The sequence below is a fragment of the Loxodonta africana genome, chromosome 20 (genome assembly GCF_030014295.1).
Source record: "Loxodonta africana isolate mLoxAfr1 chromosome 20, mLoxAfr1.hap2, whole genome shotgun sequence".
NCBI classification, from domain to species: Eukaryota; Metazoa; Chordata; class Mammalia; order Proboscidea; family Elephantidae; genus Loxodonta; species Loxodonta africana.
Window position 1 is genome coordinate 77,466,365 of NC_087361.1, and position 13,001 is coordinate 77,479,365.

Here is a 13,001-nt window from a genome sequence, read left to right on the forward strand (position 1 = left end):
CCTGGTTCAGACAACTTCACTGGAGAATTCTACAAAATTTTCAGAAAAGAGCTCACACCAATACTACTCAAACTATTTCAGAACATAGAAAAGAAAGGAATTCTTCAGAATTCATTCTATGAAGCCAGCATAACCCTGATACCAAAGCCAGGCAGAGATACCACAAAAAAAAGAAAACTACAGACCAATATCCCTCATGAACATAGAAGCAAAAATTGTCAACAAAATTCTAGCCAATAGAATTCAAAACATATCAAAAAATAATACATCATGACCAAATAAGATTCATACCAGATATACAGGGATGGTTCAACATTAAAAAATCAATCGACGTAGTCCAACATGTAAATAAAACAAAAGAATCACATGATCATATAAATTGACACAGAAAAGGCATTTGACAAAGTCCTGATAAAAACTCTCAACAAAATAGGAATAGAAAGGAAATTCCTCAACGTAATAAAGGGCATTCATACAAAACCAACAGTCAACATCATTCTAAACAGAGAGAGACTGAAAGAATTCTATTTGAGAGTAGGAACCAGAAAGGGATGCCCTTTATCACCACTCTCATTCAACATTGTACTGAAGGTCCTAGCTAGAGCAGTAAGGCAAGAAAAAGAAATAAAGGGCATCCAAATTGGTAAGAAAGACATAAAATTATCCCTTTTGCAGATGATATGATCTTATAAACAGAAAAACCCAAAGAATCCACAAGAAAGCTACTGGAACTAATAGATTTCAGCAAAGTATCAGGATACAAGATAAACATACATAAATCAGTTGGGTTCCTCTACACCAACAAAGGAAACGTCAAAGAGGAAATCACCAATTCAATACTATTTATAGCCCCTAAGAAGATAAAATAAAAAGAAAAAAAATTGTTTTTATTTACTTAGGAATAAATCTAACCAGAGACATAAAAGACCTATTCAAAGAAAACTACAAGATACACCGCAAGAAACCAAAAGAGAGCTACCTAAGTGGAAAAACATACCAGACACATGGAAAATGTCAATACTACTCAAAGTGATCTAAGATACAATGCAATCACGATCCAAATTCCAACAGCATTCTTTAATGAGACAGAGAAAAAAAAATCACCAAATTTACATGGAAAAAGAAGAATTCCCAGATAAGTAAAGTATTGTTGAAGAAGAACAAAGTGGGAGGCCTCACGTTGCCTGATCTTAGAACCTATTATACAGCCACAGTAGTCAAAACAACCTGGTACTGGTACAATGACGCATAGACCAATCAAACAGAATTGAGAACCTGGACACATCTATAGACAGCTGATATTTGACAAAGGGCCAAAATCCATCTAATGGGGAAAAGACAGTCTCTTTAACAATTGGTGCTGGCATAACTGGGTATCTATCTATAAAAAAAATGAAACAAGAACCATACCTCACACCACACACAAAAAATAACAACATGGATCAAAGACCTAAATATAAAACCTAAAACAATAAAGATCATGGGAGAAAAAATAAGGACAATACCAGGGGCCCTAAGACATGGCATAAATAGTATACAAACCATAACTAACAATGCACAAACACCAGAGGAGAAACTAGATAACTGGGAGCTCCTAAAAATTAAACACTTTGCTTATCAAAAGACTTCACCAAAAGAGTAATCAGAGAGCCTACACATTGGGAAGAAATTTCTGGCTTCTGCATATCTGGCGAGGGTCCAATCTCTAAAATCTACAAAATACTTCAAATCTCAACAACAAAAAGACAAATAAAACAATTAAAAATGGGCAAAAGGTATGAACGTACACCTCACCAAAGAAGATATTCAGAGGGCTAATAGACATATGAGGAAATGCTCGTGATCATTAACTATTAGAGAAGTGCAAATCAAAACTACAATGAAATACCATCTCGCCCTGACAACACTGGCACTAATAAAGAAAATAAAAATAATAGAAAACAACAAATGTTGGAGGGGTTGCAGGGAGATTGGAACTCCTATTCACTGCTGGTAGGAATTTAAAATGGTACACCCACTTTGGAAAATGATGTGGCGCTTCCTTAAAAAGCTAGAAATAGGAATATCGTACTATCCATCAATCCCTCTCCTGGGAATATACTCTAGAGAAATAAGAGCCTTCACACGAATAGACACATGCACAACCATGTTCACTGCAGCAGTATTCAAAATAGCAAAAAAATTGAAATAACCTAAATGCCCATCAACAGAAGAATGGATAAACAAATTACGGTATTACACACAATGAAATACTGTGCAACAATAAAGATCAGTGATCTTTATCAATGAATCTGAAAAACATCTCACAACATGGATGAATCTGGAGGGCATTATGCTGAGTGAAATGTATCAGTCACAAAAGGACAAATATTGTATGAATCACTATTATATGAACTCAAGAAAAGATACACACATAGAAAAAAAACATTCTTGGATGGTTATGAGACTGGGAAGGGTATGGAGAAATCACTAACTAGATAGTAAACAAGTGTAAACTTTGGTAAAGGGAAAGGCAAGACACAATATAGGAGAAATCAGCACGATTTGACCAAAGCAAAGGCATAGAAGATTTCTAGACACATCCATACACCCTGAGGGACTGAATTGCTGAGGCGGGGGACTAGGGACCACTGTCTTGGGGAATGTCTTGGTCAACTGGCATAGTTCATGAAGAAAATGTTCTATGTACATTCTACTTTGGTGAGTAGCATCTGGGGTCTTAAAAACTTGAGAGAAGCCATCTAAAATACATCTATTGGTCCCATTTCGTCCGAATCACAACAGAGAATCTCGGACAGAATGGGATAAAAGTATAGAATAAAATTCAAATTCACCAGACTTACTAGTCTGACAGAGACTAGAGGAACCCCCGAGACTATGGCCCCCAGGCAGTATGCTGACTCAGAACTGAGACCACTCCCAAAGCTCACTTTTCAGACAAATATTAGACAGTAAATAATACACATGAGGAATGTGCTTCTTAGTTCAATCAAATATACAAGACCAAATGGGCAACTTTTGTCCAAAAGCAACACGCAAAGTAGGAAGGGACAGGAACTGAATGAATGGACACAGGGAACCAGGGGTGGAAAGGGATAGAGTGCTGTCACATTGCAGGGATTGCAACCAAATGTCATGAAACAACATGTGTATAAATTTTTGAATGAGAGACTAACTTCAGCTGTAAATTTTCACCTAAAGCACAATAAAGTTTTAAAAAAAAAAAAAAAGTTGGAGAAAAAAAAAAACAATGAAATCTAAGTACTAGAAACATAAACAAGACTATAGCAAGACACACCATAATCAAATTGCTCAAAACCAGTGATAAAGAGAAAATAATAAAAACAACATAAGAACTGACAAGACAAGCTACGTACTGGGAGAAAATATTTGTAAATGATTTATATAATAAGGGACTTATATGCAGTATTTTTTTTTAAGAATTGTCAAAATACAATAATAACAAAACAACCCAGTTTTATAAATAGGCAAAATGTTTCATGAGACACTTTACTAAAGTATATATGTGGATGACAAAGAAGTACATGAACAGATGCTTCATTAGTTAATAGGGAATGCAATTTAAAACCCCAAGATACCACTACACTCCTATTAGAATTGCTAAAACTAAAAAGACTGGCCATATCAAGTGTTGGCAAGGATATGGAGCAACTGGAATTCTCATAAACTGCTGGTTAGAATACCAAATGGTGCATCCACTTCGTAAAGCAGTCAGGTATCTTAATTTTTAAAAAATTAGAGGTATACATATTAAATGTTCCAGCCACTCCATTCCCAGGTATTTACCCAAGATAAATGAAAGCTTATGTTCATACAAAGACTTACACAAAAAGTGTTCTTAGCAACTTTTTTTTTGTAATAGCTCCCAACTGGAAATGACCCAAGGTCTATTAAATGAATGAGTAAATTAATTGTGGGTATATTTTTACAACGGAATACTACTCAACCATAAATAGGAATGAACTTCTCTGACACTAAATAGCATGAATAAATCTCAAAATAATAATGCTGAGTGAATGAATTCTATAAAATTTCATTAATATAAAGTTCTGGAAGATGCAAGCTCATTTATAGTGACAGAAGTCAGATCAGTGGTTGCCTGTGGGCAGAGTGAGATGGGGAGGAACAGGAAGGAGTTCTTTAAAAGGCAACCAAGAAAATTTGGAGATAATGGATATGTTTATTGCCTTGATTGCAGTGATGATTTCATAGGTGTATACGCGTGTGCGTGTGTGAGAGAGTGTCAAAAGTTATTAAGTTGTACACTAAGTATATGCAATTCATTGTATGTCAATTATACCTCAATAAAATCTGTTTTAAAAAGGGGGACTTACGTAACCCAGAGAGAGAGGTTTTGTAGCCATTGTCTACGTGGTGATAGTTTAAAAGGAACTTGGGGGGCCATGATTCCCCTAACAATACGGGCAGAATTTGAATGTCATAATATATTTGTAGTCAGACTGTTGGAGTTTGAATTCCAGCCACGTGGACTTAGAAGATGTAGATCTTTGGCAAATTTCCTTATCTGACTTCATAGGGTTGTTGTGAGGATTTAATTGATCACATAGTGAGTGCTCAACAAATGTTACCTGTTATACTATTATGTGAATATTTCGGGGGTCATAGATTTGGTCAGATGCTCAAAAAGTTTCATGAACCAGAAAGTCAAGAATTTCTGTGTTAATAGAAGCTGTGGGAGAGGATGAGATGATTCAAAGATAGAGAGCAGAAGCAGAGGAGAAAAATGAGTACAGAGCAGCACAGAACTTAAGGAGAATATTTGAGCTTAAGAGGCAAGAGATGGAAGAGGAACCAGATAAAAAAAATTGAGAAGTAACACAGAGGTGGAAGGAAACCAGGAAATGGCAGGTCACACAAACTAAAAGAGGAAATATTTTGAAGAAAAAAATATATAGATAGATAGATATACATATAGATTATGGAACACTGCAGCCATGTGAAAGAAGCTCCAATATAAGAAAGATCCATTAGATTTGAGCTTGTGTTTACCTTTGAGCAAGCAATTTCACCAGAGAGATGGGGAGACAGAGCATGTGATATGGGGCTAAGAATGAATGGTAAGGAAGTATAGATAATTAATTCAGCAATTTTTTTCAAGAAATTTAGGTATAAATGGAAAAAGAATGAGAAGGCTGTAATGCTAGGTGGTGGCAGGGCAAAGAGGGCATTTCCAAGGCTAGGGACAATCTGAGCATGTTTTCAGGACAAAGGGAAGGAATTAGTAAAGAGCAGATGATTGGAAATGAAAAAGACAAAATGAACTTTTTCAAAGTCACGTTTTGAAAGAGGTAAAAGAGAACAAGGAAGAGTGCATGGATCTTAGATAAGACCAAATACCAAATATTTTATGGGAGCTGGAAAGAAGAAAGAAAGAGTGAAGTCTAGAGGCATTTTGAGCTGAAAGGAAGAAAAGTTGAGGACTTTGATGTCATATGGCTACAGTTTCTTCATTAAAATAATCACCAAGGTCACGAACAAAATGAGAAGATAACTGGTCTGAGATTGCTGACATGACAACAGTAAGGAGAACCAACTTGAATTATCAGCAGTTCGATATTACCACATAGGTGAATGTGCTATATGCATATTTGTCACAGACTTTAAAGTGATAAGAAAAGAATACTGCAACCTCATGTACCTGACAACAGATTCTACACAGCATCAAAGTTGTAGTTAGCTTATAATCAGTAATTATCTTGGTGCCAAGAACCACAAGCAATGACAAGCAGAATGTACAACCATGTAATGAGGGACCTAGTCATTAAGTATAAAAAAAAAAAAAAAAACAAGTACAAAAAGAGCTGGCCTTCGGTTCTAATTCAGGTTCTGTCATGTGACCTTGAATAAGGTGCTTTGCTTTGCTGAGCTTCAGTGTCCATTGTAAAGTTGCATCCAGGTCTAATGTGGTATAAATTCAATGTTTTTATGATATACCTGATTTTCTTGTGGGTTGAATGATTGGCATCTTCACTTCCAGAGAAGATATCATCCTTGGTTTAAGGGGAGCTCTCTGCAGTCTGCTTGACAAGTTGTTTTTGTTGTTATGTTTTTAATCCAAAACAAAATCTCCTGTTCCTATCAGTAGATGAAAATATGTAAACAAGAAAACCCAGAGTCAACTGGCAAGCCACCTGTACCTTGGGGGCTCAAAAACCAAAAGCCAAACCAAACCCGGTGCCTTCGAGTTGACTCCAACTCATAGCGACCCTAAGGGACAGAGTAGAACTGCCCCACAGGGTTTCCAAGGAGCACCTAGTGGATTCGAACTGCCGACCTTTTGGTTAGCAGCCGTAGCTCTTAACCACTAAGCCACCAGGGTGTAAAATCCTGCAGACATCCTTAATTTCCAACACATATAGCTAAAATAGTTCACTGGACTGGCTAATCAGGCCTCTTCAGTCACAGCAGCAACCATGGCCCTTTCTGATTCATGTAGGCCACTTTAAACAAAACGCAGTTTTATTTTAAGGATAAAATTCCAAAGCTATTTAATTCCATAATATTTTCCAGAAAATCTGACTCCACATCAAGAGAAAGAATGCTTTACTTCAGGAAGAGTACAGTGTACTGGTTGAGTATGAAGGTTCTGAAATCAGATTACTTGAGTTTGAATTCTGCGACACTGCCTACTAACCACAGTTTAACCATTCTTAGTCCCCTTTTTCCAGTCTGTAAGATAGTGCTGTTAATTGAATGACTGTAGACAGGCCTGGAGATGTGCTTCCAAAAGGTCACAGCTTTGAAAACTCAATGAAACAGTTCTACTCCGCACATATGGGGTCGCCATAAGTCAGAAACCATTTGACAGGAGCTAACAACAACAATGTATGAATATGCTTAGGATAACCTCTGACATAGAAAACAATAAATGCCAGTTATTCTTAATAGGAACTAACTGCATTTTGGGAAAAACACGTTTTTATCAATTCATACCTCTGCCTTTCTGATCATTTCAGTTGGGTAAGTTATATTCACAGCCTGAATATAAATTAGTTTTAACCATTGTATGAAATATGTTTTCCAAACTTGAAGCAGACAAAAAGATTTCTGTACATCTTCCATGATGTTCTAGAAGCTAATGGGGTGGCTATTGACCTTTACATCTCAGCCCAGCCTGTGTGGCTTTGGGCTATGATAATTCACTGTTATTTATAAACGATTGTTAAAGACTGTCCTCCTACCACCTGAATATTTAAATAAGAAATAATCACAAAAAAGAAGAGGGTCAGAGGATAGATTCAGCTTTATAAAATGATGAGAGAGGTTATTTTTAACGAGAAACTTCATTTTGACTGTTAGTTTGACTTCTCCTGCTGAAGGAAAATCTTCATACGAAAATAAACTTCTCAGCTTATTAAGAAGTAGCCGAGTGAAAATATCCAGTATCCTGGATGTGGTTTATATACACAAACAGCCATTTACTGGCCTAGTGGCAGACACTTGTATCAATCAATTCAACAAGCATTTATTGAATGTTTATTATGCGCTAATCATGGGGCACAAGGAGCCCTGGTGGTACAGTGATTAAGCGCTCAGATGCTAACCAAAAGGGCAGTGCAAACCCACCAGCCCCTCTACAAGGGAAAGATGTAGCAGTCTGCTTCCGTAAAGATTACAGCCTTGGAAGTGCTATGGGACAGTTGTACTATGTCATATAGGGTTGCTATGAGTTGGAATCAACTTGACAGCAACAACAACAGCAATTTCTTTAGAATTAATGGTACAAAGATGACTAATAAAGAGATAGATAATAGAGAGAGAAAATTAAAATGCTGTGATTAAGTGCTGAAATCAGTAAAAATCAGTTCTGATAGAATGCAGAGAAGAGATACCTAACTCAGTCTGAGGGTCTGGGGCCAGTTCAAGGGGGTTTGAATGGTGTCTTGCAAGGTAACTAAAAATTAGCTTGAGAGAAGGGTATTCCAAAGTGAGGAGCAGCAAGCAGAAAGCTACAGAGGCCAGAGAAAACATGACCTGTGTGGAGAAACAGAAGTATTTTGGTATGTCCAGAGAGGTGATTCTCAAGGGGATGGGGACTAGGAGAAGGAAACAGAGACCAGGAGGAATTTTCCCAAATTACATATATCCCCTTATTTTTTCCCCTTTCTCTTGCCCGTCCATCGCTCTCCACTCTGATGGGAACAAATGGCATAGACATTGGTTCATGTGGAAAAGCATTAGAGTCTGGAGAAGTGGGCAGGAGGCCTATAAAGAACCTAGTATGCCGTGCTGAACAGCTTAGAATTCATGTTGCCAACAAAAGTGTGCCATTGCAGAATTAAACAGGGAAGTAAAAAGATTAAACGTGCATTTTAGAAGATGATTTTGGCATCGATATAGAATAAACCCAATATAGAATAGGGGTCAACACACCTTTTCAGTAAAGAGCCAGAAGGTAGTATTGTAGCCTTTGTAGGTCATGTGGTCTCTGTTGCAACTACTCAACTCTGTTGCTATAGTGCAAAGGCAAGCATAGATGATATGTAAATGAATGGGTGTGACTGTGTTCCCATAAAACTTTAACTATAAAAACAGATAACGGTAATGGGTGGAATTTGACCAGTGAGCCATAGTTTGCTAACCATACGTGCTACAGAGAATGAACTGTAGAGGATAAGAATGAACCAGGGTCATGTATTCCAATTAGGTAGTTAGCATAATTCACAGGGAAGAATGAAGACTTGAAAGAAGCCATTAGCAGAGGAGACTGAGAAGAGAAAATAGTTTTCTAGGAGTTAGGAGTTCCTGGGTAGTGCAAATGGTTACTGCACTTGGCTGCTAACTGAAAAGCTGGAGATTTGAGTCCACTCAGAAGCACCTTGGAAGAAAGGCCCAGCAATGTACTTCCAAAAAAACCAGCCACTCAAGCCTTACGGAGCACAGGTCTACTCTGACACACATGATACCATCATGAGTAGGAATCAACTTTACAGCAATTGGTTTACTAGGTAAAAGCAACAGATCTTGGTGACCAGTTGGATATAGGAGGAAGTGATAATGAAGACTCAAAGCTTGCTTTTGACTTGGCTGACAGGACGCATGTGGTACTCCTCAGTGAATGATGTGAAACCCTGTGGGCACAGAGCTCTCACTGAAGACAATATAGTGTGTGGGAAAGCTCTACTCCTTGGCCACAAACCACAGCCCTGACCCAAATTCTTATCTCCACCCAGGAATAGCTACATAATTTCCAGAACCCAGTGCAAAATGAACATGTGGGACCCCTCGTGCAAAATTATTGAGCATTTCAAGACAATAACAACAGAGCATTAAATCAAGCAAGGACTCCTTCTAAGCTCTAAGCCTTGTTCAACTTCTAAGCATAAGCCTTGTTACAACTTCCATGTACTAAGACCATGAATCTGGCCCTGCCCCCAGCCCCAGCCTGGCATCTTTCAAGGGGAGAGTAGCTACTGTAATTCCTGGAGCATGCTACATATAGTCTTCATAAAAATTAACCTGTAGTCTTGTTTCTTTTGACTAGCCGATTTCCACAATGTTTTCCTACATGTACTAGCTTTACTATGCCAATAACTAAGGGACCTTTTTATTGGGGTCATAACTCTTAACATGCATCCACATCCCATTTGTGTTAGTCTTCAAATCTGGCAAATGCAATAAACAGCTGTACTTCAATGAGGATTTATGTTTAAAGGAGCCCCTCTCCTTTCCCCCAACTCATATTTAAGTTTAGGGCAGAATGGTAGTCTATATTCTCTGTGACTGGTTCAAAACACCTTTCAAAGGTGAGGTTTTCTCTGTGCATCAAGTCTGACAAATGCATTTTGGGAGCTGCTTTGAAAATGAGTATAGGCTCCAAAGTCCTAGAAAGCAAGCAGCTGTGTTCCAAGGCTAGTGTTTCCTTAGGAGCCTGTACCTGCCTTGGAGGAAGCTTAGAGAACATTCTGTGGTCAGTTGCTTCAAAGAAGACCTTCTCTGACCAGAAACACACGCTCTTTGCCCCTATTTGGCCACCATTGTTTTGTGCCCTTAAACAACTCACTAAAGGATCCCTCATGGCACTCAGCTATTAATCAAGAGGAAGAAAGATGTGGCAGTCTGCTTCCATAAAGATTACAGCCTTGAAAACCCTATGAGGCAATTCTCTCCTGTCCTGTGGGGTCACTAGCAATTAGAATCAACACCACGGCAACGGATATGGTTTTTTGGTTAATCAACTCACTTAATGTTGCTTAGTGTATCTTTCTCATTGGTGACACATGAGGCCTGGATCTTCCAGATCTAAAATTCAGTTTGTGTGTGTGTGTGTGTGTGTGTGTTTTATTACTTTTGTTCCCATCACACAAAGCTTCTGAGGACTTACCATGTAAGGATACTGGATAATTTACATACCATAACAAAGAGCAAGCAAAAATAAGTAAAAATGCTGTCTTAGCCCATTGCAGTGTTTACATGTACATATAGCCCACCTGCAATCAGTTACTTCTCTGTGTAACAAGAAATATTCCTTTCTATTCAGAGGCAGGAGACACTGGCTACCAACATCCTAGAATTCCTGCATACAGGCCACTTCATAGGGTTTCTGGATAAAATACAGGACACCAAGTATTTGCAAGTATTTGAATCATATTTAGACTAAAACTAATGTCTGGTTTATTTGAAATTCAAATTGAACTGGTGTCCTGTATTTTTATTGACTAAGTTAGGGAGCTCGATGTGTATACTGGGTGAGAAACCAAGCCGAATGTCTTCTGAAGTCTCTGCTAGCCCAGAAATTCTCAATCTAGAATGCTCCTTAGAAGCAAGGAATGGCGAGGCTGCGTCTTACATACTTTGGACATGTTGTCAGGAGGGATCAGTCTCTGGAGAAGGACATCATGCTTGGTAAAGTACAGGGTCAGAAGAAAAGAGGAAGACCCTCAACAAGATGGATTGACACAGTGGCTGCAACAATGGGCTCAAGCATAACAACTATTGTAAAGATGGTGCAAGGACCAGGGAGTGTTTTGTTCTGTGGTACACAGGGTGGCTATGAGCCAGAACTGACTTGACGGCACCTAACAACAACAACGACAGACATATTTTTACCATTTCCACTTTAGCACTTCCATGTACCAAGGCTGCAGAGTAGAATTGAGGGAAGTGAGGTATTGATTGAATAGAAGAAATCAGTTAATTGAGCCTAAGCGTCAACTATACACCCAAATGCAATACATTTTATCAGCATCCCACTACCAAACCAAAAGGACTCAAATTGCATCTACACTAGTGGCCAACAAAGTGAAGTGTGTCCACCATGAAAGATACTCATTGCAGTCCACTGAGGTGAAGGAGGGAAAAAAATGAAAGCATTCAATCTCATAAAAAAGAAAGAAGTGCTTTGCTAATAGGTAATAGAGGGATTGAGCCTGGCTCCCTCTGTCTTTCAGGAAATGAAAGAATCCTAAAGGATCTGGGTCAGTTACACAATACAGAATAGCTAGCAGAGAAATGCATATATTCATTTTCTGTACTATTGACATAGACGAATGAAACTGTTTCCAATTTTTGTGTTTTGTCATGTCATAAGTAAATTGGCACCTGTCAGCATCATTTTCTAAATTTAAAACAAGAATTATCTTCCCTGGGAGGTGCAAATGGTTAAGTGTTTGGCTACTAACTGAAAGATTGGTGGTTTGGGTCCACTCAGAGGTGCCTCAGAGGAAAGGACTGGCGACCTATTTCCGTTATAAACTCTATGAACACATTCTACTCATACAGCAACTGGTGATTGTTATTTTTGTTTTGTTTTGTTTTAAGACACATCGTCTGTGTATCTTCATTGCTGAGATGTCTGTTCAGATATTCACCCACTTTTGGGCTGGACTGCTTGTGATTTTGTTGAGTTTTAGGAGTTCTTTGTATGTCTTGGATCCACCACCACCAGCAGCTGCCATCCAGTTGATGTCGACTCATGGCGATTCTGTGTGTTGCAGAGTATACTTGGCCACAAATCCTTTATCAGATAGGAGTTTCACCTCATGTGTTCTGATGCTGTGTTGTTGGGGGCACGCACATTCAGGATTGTTACATCTTCCTGGAGAATTGACTGGCTTGGTTGCTACGTCATGCCCTTCTTTATTTTTGATAATTTTCCTTGCTCTGAAATCTGATTTGTCTGAAATTGATGAGCAATTCCAGCTTTCTTTTGATTAGCATTGGAATAGTATATCTTTTTCCGTCTCTTTACTTTTAATCTATCAGTGTCTTTGTGTCTGGGATGGGCTTCTTGCAGTCAGTATGTAGTTGGGTTTGTTGTTTTGGTTCTTTTGAATCCACTCTGATAATCTCTGTCTTTGAATTGGTATTGTAATGATTAATATTATGTGTCAATTTGACTAGGCTATGATTCTCAGTGGTTTGTCATGTGTGTTTCTATAATGTAATCACCTTCCATTTTGTGGTCTGATATGAGCAACCAATCAGTTGAAAAAGGAGTTTTGTTGAGGATATGGCCTGTCTCCAGCATATTAAAGGAGGCACTGGCAAGCTCACTCTCTTTTGACCCTGCTCTCTTCTCGATGCCCGACCTCTGGTTCTTGGGATATAAGCCTGCTGAAGCCTCCACCCTGCTGCTTGACCTGCAGATCTTGGATTCTCCAGCCCCTGCAACTCCATGAGCCAGCAGAGATCTTCGGCCTGCTGCCAGACCCATGGATTTGGGACTTGCAAGCCCCCACAATTGCATGAGCCATTTCCTTGAAGTAAGTCTCTCTATATATACTCAAAAAAAAATTTTTTTTCACGTACAATTTTTGCAGGATTTGAAGTCACTTTTCAAACTGTACAACTGCAAATATTGGCAAAATATTCCAATTATCAGGCAACAATAGACGATGGACATCAGTATGGTAGGAATTTAAAGGATAAAATAAAATTAAAAAAAAAAACCTTACTTAATTGGTGGATAAAATGTAGTACCATGATTTAATAAGCATAGCTAATAATGTATTTCTTCT

General features: G+C 38.3%; 1 long non-coding RNA gene across 3 annotated transcripts in view; it reads left to right on the forward strand.

Annotated features, from left to right (window-relative positions):
- LOC111750698 (uncharacterized) overlaps positions 1–13,001 on the forward strand; it is a 62,004-nt gene that overhangs the window by 19,947 nt on the left and 29,056 nt on the right. For 2 of the 3 annotated variants that reach the window (XR_002785762.2, XR_010318771.1), the window contains exon 2: positions 12,630–12,746. This is a non-coding gene — a long non-coding RNA (uncharacterized LOC111750698). Of the gene's footprint in view, positions 1–12,593; positions 12,747–13,001 lie in introns of all 3 variants that reach the window. The other variant, XR_010318772.1, reaches the window with a different exon arrangement.